This window comes from Psammomys obesus, unplaced genomic scaffold (genome assembly GCF_907164565.1).
Source record: "Psammomys obesus unplaced genomic scaffold, mPsaObe1.curated_primary_1811, whole genome shotgun sequence".
Taxonomy (NCBI): domain Eukaryota; kingdom Metazoa; phylum Chordata; class Mammalia; order Rodentia; family Muridae; genus Psammomys; species Psammomys obesus.
This window is the reverse complement of record NW_026585691.1, coordinates 8,695,007-8,714,399: the sequence shown is the minus strand read 5'-3', so window position 1 is coordinate 8,714,399 and position 19,393 is coordinate 8,695,007. Positions and strand designations below refer to the sequence as shown.

Here is a 19,393-nt window from a genome sequence, read left to right as displayed (position 1 = left end):
TGCCAGTAGTGAAACTGGACTGGCTGCCGTCCCTTGTTAAGCTGGTTGGGGGGTCGAACACTACTTCAGAAAATGTGTAGGGTTTTCTTTATTGTAAATGGTGGAGGGAAGTGCTCAAACAGGAAAGGGTTCCGCCTTCATTCCTGACTGTCCTGGCAGGAATGTGACACAGCTTTCTGCTCAGCCGGATGAATAGGTCTGTGAGGAGACAGGTGTTTGCATAGCAGAGCAGCTCAAACTGCCGTGTCTCTCTGGAACCAGCCTATACCATGGAGACAGCAGGCAGGAGACAGTAAGGAGCATAACACAAGTGGCATAGGGACATCAGTCTAGAAAAGCCCACAGGGCCAGGAGAAAGGCCTCAGCAGAGGATATCACTAGCCATAGATGGGGTACAGGAGCTGATTTCTGCCCTCTGTGGGCAGCTGCTACAGCATTAGTGATGACAGAAGAAGAGAACCTAGTGTGATCCTAAGCACAGCAGATAACCCAGCCAGAGCTTTATCTATTGTCACTCAGGACAAAGAGATGGCAGGCACCCTGAGTCCCAGAGTTTCCCCTGGGTTCTCTGAGGCTGAGGACAAGGTCAACATCGCCCTAAACCTCCAGCCTGCTCCAGAAGGAAGGGCTGTGTCCAGAGAGCCACAGGCTTGTGGGAAGATCACGGGATGACGTGTCCAGATCTGCCCAGGGAGGCAGAGAGTCTGCCAACCCACAGCATGTGGGAGAGCGCTTTCAGCAAGGACCTGGATGATGTTAGAAGCCTGGGGGCCTGGGAAGGCCAAATGTTTAATATTTGGAAAAGAGGCTGTCTAAACAAAGCAATTAGGAGGCTCCTTTGTAGTGCTATGAAAGAGATGGATTGGCTCTTCCAACATCAAAGGAAGGCTGATACAATGGGGACTAGCCAGGCCTAGGCCTCCAGTTGGGGAGGGGACCCCCTGCCCACCACAGGGCAGGCCACAGAGTGCTTTGAAGCTCCTCAATAAAACTTGTTCCCAATCACTTAACATACCCCCTAAAACTTCCGCAGGAAGGTTATCACTCCTTCAGCCGCTTTTTAAAATAACATTTGCCACCATGCTGGAGACACATTTGGGGTTCACCCTTCACTGTTCGGCAGAGAAGACAGTGTGGACTGTCGCCTTCTTCAGGTGGACTGAGCAGAGCACAGCCACCCCAGGAGGAAGTGGAGTTAGCACCAGTGGGAGAGTTCTGCTTCTTAGCTGGTGCCTGGGCAAGTCAGGAGCGGCTGTGGGTGCAGCCAGCCTTGCTTGTAAAATGGAAGTGGAGGGAGGAAGGCTGCGAGATGGCTCTCAGATTAAGGCCCTTGCTACCGAGCCAGATGCTGTGAGTTCAACCCCCAGTTCCCCTTAATGGAAGGAGAGAATCAACATTCACAAGCTGTCCTCTAATCACCAAATAGGCAACATCACACATACACACACACACACACACACACACACACACACGAGTAATAAAAAGGAAACATTTTTAATGGAAATGGCAGCTCCTTGTCACATGGATGAGCAACGTAGGCCAGGTCGTTCTGGATGAAGGGTAGTTAGAGCAAAGAAAGGAATCAAGAGGATCATGCGGATGGATTCTAGTGAGCCCAAGAACTAAGAAAGATGATGCAGGAAGCCTGTCCCAGAGCCCAGACTTCCCTGGCATCCGCTGCATTCTATTATCCTCTGACCCAACCAGGTCCAGAGCCTGCAGCCCAGGCTAGACTGTTTGAACACAGGTTGACATCACAGATTTCACTTAAATTCAGCAGCTCTTACTTCTCAAACCTATGCTATGGTTATAGGCAAAATGAAATTTTACCTGGTAAATCCTGGTAAACGATTCTAGAAAAAGAAAAGTCCATGGAAGCCAAACATGGTAGCACAGGGATGTAATGGCAACAAGGAAGCCGAAGCAGAAGGATCTTCAGCTGGGGTAGCCTGGACTAGCTTTACCTAGGGAGGCTTGTCTCAAAAGCAAAACAAAGCGAGCACATGGTACATGAGATAAGGTGTTAGGACATCAATCTAACCATGAAAATAAATGGTGACGCATCTCACTGTCACCTGTAGCCTGAGCCAGAAGCCCCCCCTCTCTTAAAGAGAAATAAAACAAAAAAGCAAAAGCAACAGGCTGTACAGAGACTTATTTCAAGGAACTGGCTCTTTACAGTCTTGAAAGCTAGCAAGTCCAAAGTCTTTATGGGCTGTGCCAGCAACCTGGAGGACAGGCATAAGCTGATGTCTCATTCAGTCCTGAGGCATCACACAAACTCATAGATTAGACTTCCATCTTGCTTGAAGGAGAAGGGTCAGGTTTTGTTCCGTCAAGGTCTTCAGTAGATCCGATGAGGCCTACCTGTAACATGGGAAAGCAATCTGCTTAACTCCAAAGCCATCGCCATCCCATAACATGCCCCAGAAACATCCAGAGCAACACACAGTCCTGCTAAGTTGACTTTAACCATTTTCTTCCCCAACTGCCTACGCTCAACACAGCAACCAGAAGATTACTATTAAAATGAATGAATGTCATGAAAATGAATGACGTAGTTCGGTTGGCAGAGTGCTTGCCTAGCAAACCAGAGGCCCCGGCTTCCATCCCCACTGCCACATGAAACCAGGGATGGCGGAACACACCTGTAATTCCATCACTCAGGAGGCAAAGGTAGGGGCATGAGAAAGTCAAGGTCACCCTCAGTTACAAGTTACAAGGTCAGTATAGGCTCCTGGGCGTACAACCTGCTCCACGAGAGAAGAGTGGGGTCGGGCTGTCTTGCCCCACTACGGAGCACCGCGACGCCGCCCACACTGGGCAAGGGAACCAAACAAGCGAGAGCACTCACACCTGGAACTGGAGAGTCGGCGAGGACTTTCCCGTCTGTGAAACGGGAATGATGGGAATGGTGGAAACCATCCGGGGAGGGCTGACGACAGAGTGCAGGCCACCAGGAAGCTTCTCAAGCTCTTGGCCTGAGCCATTCGTTAAACCCTGGACCGAGCGGCCCGGTGCCTGTAGGCGCGGGTTGTCCTCCCTTCGGCCTCGCACGGAGAAGGAAGCTGTGCAGACCCAACACAGGTTCTGAGCGGCACAAGGGGCAACAAAGAGCTCTGGACTGGCGAGGAGTCCAGTCTTGAATTCCAGATTCCCGTTTGGGGTGTCTGTGCTTTGCCACCTGCTGCAGGATCCCGAGCGCGCTCCCCAACTTCTCTGCGCTTTAGTTCCTACCCACGTGAACTGTAAAGAGGTAGATTCGGGCCTTCTGGCCGGACTTCTTGCTCTGTTGTCCTTCCAGCTGACTTTTTCTCAAAGCTGAGCCGCCCAGCTCTTATCAAAGGCCGGCGCTGTTAGAGGCCTTCTCCGCGTGTGTACTTAATAGGCACTGTTTGCCCCGCTGGTCTTTGCCCCGGCTTCCTAAGCGTTGGCTCTTTTGTTTCTCTGGCCCATCTGCCCTGATGGTTCTCATCTGGGGGTTGTCCTCAGCTGCGGAAAGGGCCACGTTTGTTTTAATTAAAAACAAAACCACCGAGTGGGCTGCTAGGCTGGGGCTGGGAGGCCAGGCCGGGGCGAAGATCTGTGGGATCCTTCGTGTTCTCACGTTTGGTTTCAGAGGTAGACCCCTAGCGTGGTTCTGCGGGGCCCTAAGCACGGGGAGGGGCGGAGCCTTGCAGTTCTGGGGGCGCTGAGCGGCGGTTCCTGCCCATCCAAGGCGAGGGGGAGCTACCCACAGGTGGGCCAGGAGGGGACGAATCATCGCTTCCGATCTGTTTTCCCAGGGCTCCTTCTTCTAGACCTAACGCTGCCTGGTGTCTCCAGCAGATCCAGATGTCCAGCCGCCTGCCACCAGGATGTCTGCCTTCGCCTCCTCCCCTGACGTGCTGGTCCCCCTTTCTACCAGGCTTTCTCCCACGGTCAGCCGGCAGCTCCGGGGCGCCACCTGCTGTCTGAAACTGCAGGCCTTGGCCTGAGCTGTCCCATTCATAGGTAAACTGGGCAGTAAAACATCAACCAGAAAGAACTTTTTCTGAGGAGGTGTTGGCGGAGTGCTTGAGTAGCATGGAAGAAGGCCTGAGTTCCATTTCTAGCACCGCATACGGGAGATGAGGTGTAGGCGCCTGGAAGGCTAGTACCCAGGCTATAGGAGCAGAAGGATCCGAAGTTCAAGGTCGTCTTCAGCTTTGACAACTTGGGATCCTATCTTCTCCTTGAAGTCCAGGCTGGGTGAGGGAAAGAAAGTGGAGCCCCACTCTGGCTAAGTGGCCGGTCCCAGGGTTGCAGGACCCGACGCCCGACCCCTGCCCTAGGCAAATGCATGTTGCTTCCCAGCCAGGAACTGACCACATCTTTCCTCCAGGCCCAGACCACCTTGCCTTATTGAGAGGAGTCAGGCACCCTCATGAAACATGTGGAGAAAGCCGGGTAGCTTCCAGCCAGCCCTAGATCTAGTCCTCGCATTCAGAGGAGCCCAAACCACCACCATGCCAGGCTCCCTTCCTCTGGAAATCAAATCTGGCTGCCTACTTTCCCAGGGTGGAATCCATTCCCCCCAGCTTGCTGAGTCTAAGCTGGCCTGTCTGCCCCAGGAGAGATGGCCTTAGAGCTCCAAGCCAGGGTCCCTCACAGCAGCAAGCTTACCGCAAGGCTTCGCAGCACAGTGCTTAGGTCACAGCGTGATTCAGGCACTCGGCAGTCTTCCCTTCTTCAAACTCAGAAGGAAGAAAAGCAAACTGGGAGTGGGAAATGTGGTTTGATGTGTAATATTAACACGCTTTTATGCTAACACCCATAAAATAGAACCCCAAAGATCGTGGTGGGGAAAAGGAGCTAGGGTCCAGCAAAGTTCTAACAGAGCCCTGATGGAGCCATCTTCGGGTCAGCCATCTGAGCAGCTTCTGCTCCCTTGCGTCTGGACTACACTGCTAGGAAGGATCCCTAGGACATGGCATCGATCAGGTTCCTGTATTTCTCTTTAATAAAAAACAATGCCTGGGGTTTACAGCTGTCAGAGAACAAACCTAAGTTTTGGGCTTCGCATCTTAGAGAACAGGCGTACTTGGGGCTGTTCCTTGGCGTTCGTGAAAGTTACAGATTTGATTCCATGTGGAGTGCAGGGGCAGTGTGGAGTGGGAAAGGCACCAGCCCTCCTGGCTACAGCCACAGTAGCTCTGCCTTCGGGAGGTTGTTTAGTCACTCTAGGACCCCTGCTCTGGGGTGGTGGGGGAGAGGCCTGAGCCCACATACAGTCACATGCTGAGGTGGCTGGGCTGAAGCCTTAAGTGAACTGGAAGGAAGTATATAAAACACAGCACCTCTGTGCAATGAAAAGAGTGTTCAAACTACAGGGCACAAGTACATGCCCACGAGCAGTGATGGTTGGCTGGTACCGCATGACCAAGCCATGAGGGCCGCTGGTTAGGGTAATGAGAACAGCAGAGAAGTCAGAAATGGGGGCAGGAAGGAGCTGAACTCAGGCACATCAGCTAACCCTGTGAGGGATGTCTCTCTGTGCTTATGAAACAAGGAGTTTTCTGGAAAGGATTTAGTGCCAGAAACCAGCGTGCCTACATTCCAGGTCTGGCTCTGGCTCTGGCTCCTATCTCTCTGCCTGTGGATCTCCTGTCTTTGTTGTTGTTGTCTTTTTGTAACACTGGAAAATGTGTGTGTGTGTGTGTGTGTGTGTGTGTGTGTGTGTGTCTGTCTGTCTACAACGCCAGTGTGGAGGTCAGAGGACAACCTCCTAGAGTTGGTTCTCTCCTTCCACCATGTGGGGTCCAGATGAAATTCAGCGTAAGCTGGACCTGGTGATGGCAGATTTCAGAAGCGACCATCCCAGAGCTGAAGCAAGGCCCCAGCTGACAGTGCTTTGATTCCATATGTGGGAGCAAAACACCAGGAAAGCCGAGACTGTTTGCCAGAGCAGGCAGAGAGAATAAATGAGGAGCAAAGGAGGTAGACAGCAAACCGGCCACAGACACTAGGAAGTTGGGAACAGAGAAAAGGAAGAAAAGTCTGGAAGAGCATGTCAGGGTTCAGGGTCAAAGGTGCACAGACAATATGCTGAGCGGAGCACCCCAGTGAGGCCTATAGGGGCCTGGAGATGGAGGTCTGCTGAGCCGAGGGCAAGAGGCAGCTAGGAACAGCCCAGTTCCCGTCTTGGGGTGTTTCCAGGCCCAGCTAATGAGGGTGGGGTCTGTGAAAGCCTGAGCGTGCTGTGGGGAGCCTGGAACTTCAACTTGCCTTTGGGATCAGTTCCATGTTTTGTCAGTAAAACAACAGGATTTGAGGTGGAATTGTAAAAGGGTCATTGTTAACAACCAGCAAAGAGCCAGACAGGAGGCCCGGTGGGTTACAGTTCAGCTGAAGAAGGGTTGAGAGGCTCCGGACGGCATCCAGCAAGAGAGCCGTGAATGCCGTGCCTCTCTTGACTCAGACTAAACTCTCTCAGGAGGTGAGCCCTGGATTACTGGAGAGACTAAAACAGATCTCAGAGCTCAGGGCCTTCACCACAAAAGTGAGGTCCTTGGAAAAGCAAAATCCCCGGCCCCTGTCCCTTTCGCTGCCTCAACCCCCACCCTGACTCTGACCTGTTGAGTCAGAACCTTCTCTCTGTGCGACAAATTCTCACGAAGGTTTCAGAACTCACTGCTCAGTTCTAGCAGTAATTTGGAGGGCCCAGGAAAACCTGAGACAACTTGCTTAAAAAATGTCAAAACCCAAGGAAGAAGCAGTGGAAAGGGGCTTTTGTTTCATTTTTAGGTTGCTGTAGAGGGCACCAGGATGGCTCAGGGGGGTTACAAGGCTCTGTGCCACCAAACCTGACCGCCTGAGTTCAATCCCTGAGACCCACGTGGTCAAAGCAGAGAACCAGCTCCCCAAACTGTCCTCTGGCCTCCATATGTGCACCGTGCAAGCACACCTCAGGACACCCACCACACACTATGTAAACACGTGATTTCCCAAAGCCCGGTGTTCGATTCCCGTGCTGAATGAGCCTGGTGTGGTTGTGCTCTCCTGTAATCCCAGCTCCTGGGAGGAGGAGAAGGAAAGGTCATGGTGGGCATTTGATTTTAAAACTATCTTATTTACATTTCTTTTATCTTTTTCTCCCTTCTCCACCCCAATCCCTCCCAGCACCCCAAACACCAGTTAAGAGAGAAAAGGGGTTAGTGGGAGAGGGGGTACAGTTCTCTAACTGCTTCCTACTGGTTAAGGTTGTCGGGTTCCTTGGAGCCAGTCCAGTCCTCATTACAGGAGATCTCCAATTTCTTGTCTCACTACATCAACGGCAACTGGGAGCCAAAGTGGGGGGAACAGCAGCAGCCTTGTCCTTTCTCTCCTATCGCCACACTCTCTGAGCTCTGGCATTAATTCTCTCTCCAGAGTCCTCAGATTTAAACTATCTGCAGCTGGCAATGAGCTCCTCTCAGAGCCCGCATGAGGCAAATAGTCTGCTGCTGTGGACTGAATCAGCCCCACATTCCATCCCACACTTGGGGCCAAAACATGTTTATATCCACAAGATGTCATGGTTCCCTGCTCTTAGTCCACTTCAGGTCCCAGCCTCCTGCGGGGTGGAATGAGGGGGCAAAACAAATGCTGAGGTTTAACCTGCATGGGAAGCTGTGTGCACTCATTCAAGCCCTCTCGTCCCCATGCAGAAAACAAGTGATGCCTTCTACAACGTGGCCCAAGGCTTCCAGCCCGGTGAAGGAGCCACAGTTCCTCAGCAAGAGGGATCCTGTCCGCTCTCTATGACAAAATCACTTCAAAATAAATTGCGCGTGTGTGTACGATGTATATTTGTATTCACAGAGAGAACCAGCTCCCCAAAACCATGCCTGTGTGTACAGCCATGTAGGCATATGTGTATGTACATATGTGTCTGGAGGCCAGAGGTTGGCATAGGGTATCTTCCTTAGTCACTTTCTGCCTTATATATTGATGTGTTGTAGCAAATTAAAAACGTCTGTTGGGCTATGTTATGTTTATTATTAACCCTATGATTATCATGACAGTATTATCTAACCCACTATCACAAACAATAATAAGACACAGACACCTGCTAGATTTTATTATTGCCTTATTTACCTTGAGCTAGGCAGATATCACTACCTACGTTGTCTGAATCACCTCACCATCCAACTCCCATCCCCTAGCCAATGCCATCCACCTTAACCATCCTATCTTCCATCCACAATCTTATAAATCCTTGCTTTTATTCTTCACCTGGGCCTTTTCACGCCATTATTGGAGTCTTTCCTCCTGTCCCCATGTGGTTTCCTCTCCAGGCTAACTCGTCATGGTGTCCTCCTCCTTCCTCTCTTCCCATCTCTCTGTCTCCCATGACTCTCGTGATTTTTCCCTCCACAAAAGCCCGGGAACCTTAGCCATGCCTACCCCTTCTGCCCTGCCTAAGTATAAACCATTTAATGAACCCATCAGGTATAATGTTTTAGGCAGGTTTACACCAACAAGGATGGGTGTATCCGGCGGGCAGTAACCACATCTTGAGGGTCAGTAATTAGCGTTAGACCAACCTCCAACATTGAGGCAAGCTCTCTAGATGAACTCAGAGGTTACGGATCAGTCTGTGTAATCAGCTTGTCCTAGGGATCCCTGTCCCCATATCCCAAGCACTGGTATTATAGCTGAGCTGCCGTGTGTACCTGGCCGTTCTGTGGGTGCCGGGAATCTGAACTCCAGCTCTCATGCTTGTGTGGTAAGTTCATTATCAATTCAACTATTTCCTCAGCCTTCTTTTAAAAAAAAAATTGTATTTATTGAGACATGGACTAGCTTTGTGGCCCAGGCTAGTCAATATATAATGTTTTTAATTACTGGAGAGACCTTTTATCAACTTTCTCACTGAAAAGGAGGGAGCCTGTATTAGTTACTTTTTAGTTGCTGTGATAAAACACCATGACCAAAAGCAACTCATGGAAGAACGAGTTAATTTTGTCTTATGGTTCCTTCGGAAGAGTCCATAAATGGCAGGAAGGCATGGCATCAGGCAGCCTGAGCAGGAAACTGGGAGGCTACATCTTTAGCTGTAAACGTGGAGCAGAGAGAAAATTGGGAGTAGGTTATGAATATTCAAAGACGGCCCCCAGTGACGTACTTCCTGCAGCAAGGCCACACCTCCAAAATCTCCCTAAACATCAGCACCAGCTGGAGCCAAAGTGTTCAAATACCAGAGGCTATGTGGGCTAGACTTACTCAAACCACCACAGAGCTCCACTGAATGAGTAATATAAAACCTGTCTTATGACTTTCACACTCATTTCCTTCCTGCCGGACAACTTTCAGGCATAAGAAAATCCTCAGGAAGTCTTCCCAAGGACACAGAAATGCTCTTTAGCCACTGGCCATATGAAAGCAGAAGATGTTTGCAGGAAAACTGGATCATGCTCCTCAGTGAGTAAATCCGATTTATGTCAGTGTCATCCAGTCAACCTACCCTGCCCCTCCCCCTTACCATCCAACAGCACATCAATCCTGATTCTGCCTAAGAACATAGATCTCAGCTTCAGAAAATCCATGGGCTGGAGAGATGGCTTGGCGGTTAAGAGCACTGGCTGCTCTTGAAGAGAACCCAGCTTAGTTTCCTCACAACCGTCCTTAACTCAGGTGCCAGGAAATCCAACCCCCTCCTTTGGCCTCCACAGGCACCAGGCATTCATGTGGTACACAGATCTACATGCAGGCAAAACACTCAGACACAGAAGAGTAAAGAAGAATTAAAACTCTAAAAAGATGCTTCCTCCCTCATTTACCTGGGAATCCGAAAACTTTGCACTCCTGACCCAAAGCTGGAGATGGAGACACAGTGAGAGCTGTGACCTGTCCCAGGCTGTGGACTCTGACAGATGGAAAGGTGCCACGGAGCTGGTTTGACATGGATAAGCTCAGAGCCCAGTAGCTGCCCAGGGCTGGCCGGTAGAGATGCTGGATGACCTGGGCACCAGAATGACCAGTGCCTGACACCAGAAGTACAAAGAAGCAGGGCTGATCAAAGACTATGTGCCTAGACCGGTGTGTCTCTGAGAACCCGGATGTCTGTGAGCAGGTGGGCAAAAAGTTGGCAGAGTTGTCTATGCAGGATGAAGAGCTGATGAAGAAGTCCAGCAGAGTTCTGGACCCACATTCAAGCCCCCAGAAATACACACCTTGTTGCTATCTGATCAAAGTGCTCCCTACTGAGTATGATAAGCAAAGACTGTCGTATCTAGGCTCTGAAGGACCCGGGTGTGGCAGAGCTCTTCTGGATAAAGATTGGCTGTTGTCATTGTATATGTATGTGTATGTGTATATCTGTATGAAAATAAATTTGCGCAAAAAGAATCTAAAAAGAAAATGCATAATACTTTTTCCTTTGTCATATGGTTTCCATTGCTGTGACGAAACACCATGACGTAAAAACAACTTAGGGAGAAAAGGGTTTCTTTGGCTGTTCATCATGGAAGAAAGTCAGGACAGGAACTCAAACAGGGCAGGAACCTGAGGGTACAAGCTGATGCTGAGGCCATGGAGAGGTGCTGTTTACTGGCTTGCTTCCCCTGGCTTGCTCAGCCTGCTTCCTTACAGAATCCAAGAACCACCAGCCTGGGGATGGCTCCACCCACCATGGGCTGGGCCCTCCCTCACTGATCACTAACTGGGAAAATGCCCTACAGCTGGATCTCAAGGAGGCATTTCCTCAACTGAGGCTCCTTCCTCTCTGATGATTCTGTGTCAAGTTGACACAAAACCAGCCTCTTAAAAAACCTGCCTGGATGTATGGCAGCTTGGGTCCTGATGTCTTGTTTTTGAAGATAAAAGGCTGGAACACAGTGGCCCTAACTTCATCACACACTCAGGCTCCACACTCCCTTTGCAGCCTCCACCCAGTGTCCCCGGCTTGTTAGCCAAGATGGATGGGAAGGCAACCTCCATCATCCTGGGTAATTGCGGTACTGACAGCTGGCCTCTGCAGGTGACCACTGCCTGGTCCATGACTCAGCCAGGCAATGGCGGTGCCCACTGAGCATCCAAGGCAAGGCGAGTGCAGCTCGCTTTTCTCTAGAAGCTTCGAGGCTGAGTTCCCAGCGTGGCCTTGGCTCCGGGAGCCAGGAACTTGCAGCTTCTTGGCAATGGAACAGCTTACGGATTTCTATTTTTAAAAGCCTTGGAAGTGCGTCACTTGGGGATCGGGCAGAGGCCTTGTCCTGGCAGCAACCCCAGAGTGACTGTGAAACCCAAATGCCACGCAGGAGCCACTCGGCAACTCTGCTCCACAGCTGACAGGAAAGCAGAGGCTCGGGGTCCCAGCAGCCTGTCCTACTGGAAGAAACAGCATGTGCTCCGGACTCTGAGCTACACTGCTTTGCAGGTGTTTACACAGGGGGCCCTGAAGCTAGCCAGCCAGGAGCTGGTCAGGGGCTTGAGAGTCACAGGAAAGAGGCATGCTATTAGGGAGAAGTCTTGGCATCCGGGTTAGGGGAGGTATGGAAGGAGGGAAGGGCGTTAGGCAGCATTTTTCATAGGAAGGTGAATAGCTGTCTGCTCTCCCAGCTAGGGAACCGACAACAGACTAAAGTAAGGCTACCTACCACTCACTGTTTTACCAGTGAGTTTACTGGAGACCACGCAAGGATCACTCAAAAGTGGCTGCACTGCCAAAAGCCCAACCCGGTGTGGGTGATAACTCACAAAAGCTGAACCGTGGGGAGCAGTCCTGAGGGAATATGCTGTTGACACAGAATGGCCATGTCAAGGACCCCAGTATTTCAGCCCTTTGGGAGTGGCAAAGCCTTCCCTAGGTGAGGCTCAGAGGACTGGCAAAGCCTTTCTCTTGTCCAAGTGCTAAAGATGGCTGATGGTGCATGAAGAGAATGTCTACCATAGCTCCCCCAGCATATTTACCGCCTGAAGACTACTCCCTCTACAGAGCCTGCTTCTACCAAGATCAGCCAGACCTGCCTTCTTGTTCAGCTGTATAAACTAAACAGTACCGAGGCTTCTCCATTAGAGAGCCCAGCCCTCTCGATGCCAGCTCTTCTGTGTCAGTCCTTCCTTCCTTCTCTAGTCACCCCTAGTGGAGGTTCCGGAAACTCAACAAACCAAGCTGTGCAAGGACATGGCATACAACCCTGGAGCCGTCTGCATGACTTGAAGGCAGCAGGACAGGTCAGAGAGTCTCCCGGCAGTCCTTATTCCTTCCATAACTCTGTGGAGGGAGGGGCCTTCTGAACCTGGTACGCTTCAGAGACTTCCTGGGACTTGTGAGTTACTGACATCCCATCTAGAAGTTCCTGAAGCTTAACAAGTTTCTCTCCAGGATGGGATTTTTTCAATATGGAGGAAATTGCTATACAACAAATAGAAGGAAGGAGCGGGCAAAGAGGGGGGAGGGAAAGAAAGAAAGAAAAGGAGAGGAGGGAGAGCAGAGAAGAAAGATGAGGGAGAGAAGAAGAAGAGAAGAGGAGGGCACGGAGGAGGGAGAGGGCGATATAGATAGAGGAATGCCTTAGGCACGGAGTAAACTCAGTAGTGCTCAGCCATCCTCTGTCTACTGAAGTCCCCCCCCCCCAGGGATGCAGAAGAATGAAGGGGTGAGAAAGAGATTATAGGCATGTGCTGTCAAACTCCACTGGTGTGGTGCTGGGAGCTGACTCCAGAGCTCTGTGCATGGTAGGTGAGCACTCTTCTAACTGAACTACACTCCCAGTCCTGATATTTCACTGCCGTAGCATTTTTGCTTTTTCCAGAAGGACCCTGGGCCGAATTCATCATGGGCAGCATGCTCGGAGAGGCTCCTTTCATACAGTCATATGCATTTCTGTTTCTTCCCTCTCTGCTCATGGCTAGGAATCGCGTTTGTCTTAAGTGCAGACTGACGTTCTGTTATCTGACTGTGCCCAGCTTAGAAGTTCTCCTGGGGAAAGACACCTTGGTTGCTTCAGAGACATGGCAATAATGAACAAACCTGCTCTACAGTTGTGTCCAGGTCTTTCCACGGACATCAGTTTTTACCTCCACTAGCCAACTACCATGGGGTGTGGTTACCGGGATGTGTGGTCAAGTCTCATATATAGACTGTGTCTTGGAACTATTAAGTTAGGCTGGTGAACCAGCGAGGCCCCAGGATCCACCAGGCTCCTCATTCCCAGCCCTAAGTATGTGACACCAGCTTTTTACATAGGTGCAGGGCTGGAACACAGGTCCCCATGCTCCTACTGCAAGCACCTTGCTGGGAATTGAACTCAGGACCTTCGGAAGAGCACCTGGTGCTCTTATCCTCTAAACCATCTCTCCAGCCCACACTGGGTTCTTCTACATCCATCAGAAAAAAAAAAAAAAAAAAAAAGGCCCTTAGAGTTCCTACAGGCCAAACTGGTGGAGGTCGAGGCTTTTTCCCAGACGACCTTAGCTCATGCCTCAGTCAGTATTCTGATCCTGTGGAAAGACACCATGACCACATCATGGCGGGGAGACACAGTGCTGGAGAGGTAGCTGAGCGTTCTCCATCCAGATCCGCAGGGAGTGACTCTGAGGCTTGAGCTTTTGAAACCCTAAAGCCCACCCCCAGTGACACACTTTCTCCAACAAGGCCACACTGACTTCAACAAGGCCAATCCTGGTTCCTCCCAAGTAGTGCCACTCCCTGATGACCAAGCCTATGGGGGTCATTCTGATTCAAACACCACAGCTCAGGTCAACCTGACCAATAACCACTCAGCATATCAAAAATGGTGGCTCTGTTGGGAGTTGGGAGAACCTGTCAACCTGTGACCCCTTTGAGGGGGGTCAAAAGATCTTTTCACAGGGGTCACCTAAGACCATTGGGAAGCACAGATCTTTACATTACTATCAGAACAGTACCAAAATTACAGTTAGGAAGCAGCAACGAAAATAATTTTATGGTTGGGGTTCACCACAACTTGAGGAGCTGTATTAAAGGGTCAGAGCATTAGAAAGGTTGAGAAACGCTGCTGCAGGAGGTGAGGCCTATAGAAAAGAAGCTCATAGGGAAGCACCTTTCAAGAGGAGGTGGGGGCCCAGCCTCCTCTCTCGTTTATTTCTTGGCCGCCATGGCACCTAAGCTCCACCAGGCACTCCTACCTCTCCCCATGGCCCAGTGACCACAGACTAAACCTCTGAAACCAGGAGCTGAAATATAACCCCGCCTTTAAGGAGACTTACTGCAGGTGTTTATCACGGCAGCTCAGGGGGAACAGCCACTGAAAGCCACCTTTCTCCTCTTTTTTTGTTCAAAGAATGTCACCCTTTTTTACCCTCAAACTTGCTACATAGCCATCGATGACCTAGGCTGTCTGATTCTCTTGCTTCTGCCTCCTGAATGCTGGGCTTATAGGCACATACTACAATGCTAGGTTTATGTGGTTCTGGGGCTCGAACACAGGGCTTCATTCATTCCAATGAATGAGCAACATCTCCGGGCCCGGATCTTAACCACTGAGCCATCTCTCCAGCTTCATGTTTTATTTTTAAATATTGCACAATACTCCTAGCATAGATTTCACAGAGAGTTCCCACGTAGCCCAGAGACTATTTTCCAATGGTAAGAGAGAAATAGGATTTATAAAAACTGTTTAGAACCTCAGTGACCTCTTCTTACCTTGCCAGCAGCTACACCCATGTCTGGTTCTAAAGCCCACATCATCGACCTTGAGCGTGTGTGTGTGCGTGTGTGCGTGTGTGCGTGTGTGCGTGTGTGTGTGTGTGTGTGTGTGTGTGTGTGTGTGTGTGTGAAGGAAGGAATGGACTCCTGCTCGCCCCGAGGGGTTTGCTCTTTGGCCAGGCTGCTGAGGCACACGTGTGGCTGCAGGACATGCTAAGAGGTGTGAGTCTGATGGAATAACATTTGCCTTCAGCCCAGGAGGAGGGGCAACTCAGGTGGAGAAAACCTGTGGGGAAAGTGTGGAGGGGGGAGGACGTTATGCCACCACTGTGTGGCTAGCTGGGACTGAGCAAGGAAACATGGGAATGGATAGTCCGGCTCCACCTTCCTTCGTCAGCCTCTCTCATCCCACCCCCACCCCAACAACCTCAGCCACCCCGGAGTTATTTTTGCCTTTTGTTTCTCCTTTGGGAAGTTGAGCCACTGGCCTCTCGGTTTTCTAACTGCAGAAGGGATGAAAGTCTGCGATTTCAATCAAAAGCTTAAAGAAACTAATAATCCCTGGTTGTCCTAATTCTTCAGTGAAAATACCTCACAGGGGCACGAATTGCCCCTTAAGCCCCTTTGCTCCCATTTCATACCTGAAATATTTTTCTTAATTAAAAAGACTTGTTTCCCTGGTATGGGCTCTGGAGTGCTCATTTATTTTAACCTACCTCCTTGTTTCTTATTTTTGTTGTTGTATTTTTTCTTTTTGTTTCCTTTTTCTTTCCCTTCTCTCCTGTTGTCTTCTGTGTCCGTCACCTCTGTATGCCTCTGACATAGCATGGTACTGGGCCTTAATCAACCCATTTCTATTTCCACAGAACTAAAGTAGATAATGCAGATAAGTAGAAATGCAGATAAGGCACACGGCCCCTAAACTGAACTGTTCTCAGTTGTCTGCGAGCTCCTAGCAGGGTTTTTAGATTAATTTCAGTTCCACTCCACACCCACCACCATCTGATGACAAACCTTCACTGGAAATGAGCGGGATTTAGCATCTGCGTTCCGAAGCGGCCAGTAGAATGCATCATGTTGGCTGACAGAACTTCCTTCCGTTGCTTAAGGTGACATTGTGTATCACCTGGTCCGGGAATGCCTGGGAGACGTGCTGCTCTGGATCCTTGAGGCGGGAAGGGTTGTCATGGACTTAAGTCTGACTCAACAAATGAGCTCATTGGGAGAAATCACCAGCGTTTAATGTGCTGTTAGTGCCAGGGTCGATTTCCGGAACACTCACCTGTGTGCGGCTGCGGTAGACCTCGGGGTAAATTCCGGAAAGGGCATGGGTAGAAGTTAGCTCAAGCGTGGAGTCAGTGAATTCCAGTCAAGGTGAGTGTTAGTGACCATTTCTCAGAGCGTGATAGAATATATTTCTAGAAACTTCATCTTGGTGTGCCAAGCTTTGGAAACCAGTGCAAGGTGTTAGGAATGGAACCTAGTCTGTGTTGAACCATACTCCCAGACCACCCCACCCTCACCTTCCTTTTAAATTGAAGCAGGCTCTTGCTAAATTGCACAGGCTGGCCTTGAATGCTTGATCTTCCTGCCCCGGGCTCCTGAATAGCTGGAGTCACAGCCTGAACCACCAGTCCCTGGGAAAGGGGACTTCTTACATTTGTTGTCCACCTGCCTCAGGAGCCAAGGACTGAATCCTTGTGCTTGCTGGGAGCTCTACCACTGAGCTAAATCCTTATGTTAGTTCTTGAAATGAGAGAGCAGGAGGATAGGTGTGAATGGTTGGGGGACCATGATCTTCCAGGGATGTTGACCAGCTGCCGTCTTTACACCTCGGAACTTGCCCTAAAGACGCTCTTAGGACATGGGATGGAGCTCAGTAGAGAGAGTGCTTGCCCGGCACGCATGAGGCTCTGGGTTCAAACCAAACGTGATGTGCTTGGCAGTAATCCCAGCGCCTTGGAGATGGAGGATGCTAAATAAGGTTTTCAGAGCTCAGCTGCGGTATATGAGGCCCTGCCTGAAAACAAAACATGGGGCTGGAGAGATGACTCAGCAGTTAAGAGAACTCACTGCTCTAGAGGACCCAGGTTCGGTTCCTAGCACCCATATGGCAGCTCCTATCTGTCAGTAAGTCCAGCTCCAGGGGATCAGCTGCCGTTTTCTGGATTTCTCCATACCAAGCACGCAGGCCCACACTTACACACATTCAGACAAAACACTCATGTCCATAAAATGGAGATGGGTACATCTTTTAAATGAACAAACAAGGTCTAGGTAAACACTCTCCCAAGGATGGGAAGGTAATGGGGCCTTCAGCCAGCATACATGAAGCCCTCTCCTTACTTTCATGTCTTAGTCAGTGTTCTAGTGCTGTGAAGAGACACCGTGGCAAAGACAAGGGCAACTCGCAGAAGAAAATGTTTCATGAGGGCTTGTTTACAGTTTCAGAGGTATTTTGTTGTTTGGTTGTTTGTTGTTTGTTTGTTTTTTTCCATTATCATCATGGCAGGGAACATGGCTACATACATGGCACTGGAGCAGTAGTTGAGAGCTACAGCCTGATTTGCATTCAGGGAGACAGAGACAGAGAGTCAGAGACACATAGAAAGACAGAGACAGAGAGAGAAAGACAGAGACACAGAGACACACAGAGAGACAGACAGAGAGACAGACAGAGACACAGAGATATGAGCCTGTGGGGGCCATTCTTATTCAAACCACCATATTTTATGAGGTTCGGTTTCCTTATTACACAGAAACATTAGTTATCCATCTCCTAAGATTATTAATGTGACTCCAAGGAGAATATAGATATGGAACGGCCCCATAAGAGTATGTCAAAGGTCTACAAGAATAGCACCAATAGAAGTAATTTCTAGAACTTTCTGACAAAGTTCTCTTCATTTCCAGTTGCCATTTTAGGGATTCATTGAAGCCAACCTGTCATTGTGCCTATGGCAGTTCAGAGATCACCAACCTGTGGTCAGTGGCCTCTTTTTTATTGTCCATTCCCCCAGGATCAGCCTGAACTTTCTTGCTGGGCCTGCCACTGCCCCCTGATCTGCAGTGGACACTAGGACACATCTGTTGGTATCTTTAGGTCTTTCCATAGACCCAACCATTGGCCAGGAGACCACCTCCCCTTAACCAAGCCCCATCTCCGGAATGGCAAGGCTGCATGGCATAGGGGCACACGCAGTCTGTAAGTTGACCACTTATTTATGACCCATGGACTTTGCTGAGTTTTAGTCTTGTTTGTAAAATGGAGGGGGCGTGGGACACACCCTACGTTACTGGGAATTGGTGAAGACATGGTTGACAGCAGGACATGAGTGACAGGGGAACATGGGTACCAGGGCAGGCACGTTTGCAAGAGCTGAATCCTTTTCCCGATCAGCTTCCTGTAGGCCTCATCTGCTGTAGAGCTTGTCCTGTGACCTTTGTGCAAAGATCCTGAAAGCAAATCCAGCTGCATGGGTGTGTGTCTCACTGCAGCCGGCCTTGCCAGAGGCCCACCTGCAGCCTCCCATGCCCTGCCTCTGGCCTTCTCTGTGTTGTCTTAGTCTCCAATTTTCAGAGTACTGTTTGGGGACGTCCAGATTTGTTGCTTCCTCATGTTATCAGCCACCGCTGCGGCTGTGTGTGGACCATGTCCTTTGTGCTTCCAGCAAGTCAGGAGGTGGCTTTGCATTGTCCCGCACTAGTGTGGAGCAGGGTGGGCTCAGGAGTAAAGAGTAGAAGGGAAATGGGGAGGGTCGCCATCTCTTCCAAAATCCCAGGGCATGCTGGGAGAAGGAATGGGTGGAGAAGGTTGTGGACTAGTGGGAGTGAGTGGGTCTTACCAAGCATCTTTGTTGAAGGCGACAGACATTTTCCCTCCAAGCTCCCGCTCCCTCAGCTTCCTCAGGGAAGAGCCGGCAATGAAATCAAGCCAAGGTCTCCTGGGTCGTTTGAGCAGCTTTTGAATCCAGGTCTCTGGTATCTGCACGTCAACCCAATCTGCAACCACACCCACTCTGAGTCCACGCATGCTGCAGGTGGCCTGTCTCCACCCTCCAAACCTTTAAACGACTCCCTCCTTCCTCACCTTGTCCCTGATATCAGTGGGACTCTAGGGTTGTCCCTGAGTGTGTTCTGCGGGACACTTGCTGCTTGAGAAAGTGTCACCTGCCTTGGGCACACCCCACGACTACAGGGACAGTGCTTCTTCACCTTTGTCTCCCTTGTGGGGGCTTTGAAAATGATTTTTGTTTTTAACAATATGGCTGAACATGTATCTGTGTCGGTGCATACGCCTATGAGTGCAGACAAGGGCACCGGAGTTGTGCGACCCCCTAGAAGTGGAGTCATAGACGGTGGTCACCCACCTAGTGTGGGTTGTGGGGACCGACTGTGGGTCCTCTGCGAAAGTCGTCCGTGCTCTTAACTACAGAGCCATCTTGGATGAGCTCTGAGTTCATGAATCTATTGAAGAGCCCTGAAAATCCCACAATCGATGGCTTTTTTTTTTTTTTTCCTTAATGTGTTTTTCCCAAGCTGTTTTGATGGTGGCCCCTTGCTCTGACCTCCTAAGGAATGCCTATCAGCAGAATTTGGGGAAGCACTCTCTGGGGGAAAGACTGCACGAACAGGGTTTTATCTGCGGGGATGCTGAAAAGCCAGATTCATTAATGAGAAGCTGGGCATCAGAGGTCTAAGGAAAAATATGTGTGCTTGGCTTTAATGAAAAGACCACTTTCACATAGCTCAGAGGTTCCGACC

The 19,393-nt window shown here is 50.2% G+C and overlaps 2 long non-coding RNA genes across 2 annotated transcripts; one reads left to right on the top strand and one right to left on the bottom strand.

Annotated features, from left to right (window-relative positions):
- Window positions 1–1,478: 1,478 nt before the first annotated feature.
- LOC129670292 (uncharacterized) lies at window positions 1,479–3,354 on the bottom strand. Its single transcript, XR_008719158.1, has 2 exons — window positions 2,855–3,354; window positions 1,479–2,367 (listed from the first exon to the last, which is right to left on the bottom strand). It is a non-coding gene; the product is annotated as an uncharacterized LOC129670292 (long non-coding RNA).
- A 143-nt stretch (window positions 3,355–3,497) lies between these two features.
- LOC129670293 (uncharacterized) lies at window positions 3,498–7,836 on the top strand. The gene is made up of 3 exons (XR_008719159.1): window positions 3,498–3,621; window positions 3,786–3,993; window positions 7,668–7,836. It is a non-coding gene; the product is annotated as an uncharacterized LOC129670293 (long non-coding RNA).
- The last annotated feature ends 11,557 nt before the right edge of the window (window positions 7,837–19,393 follow it).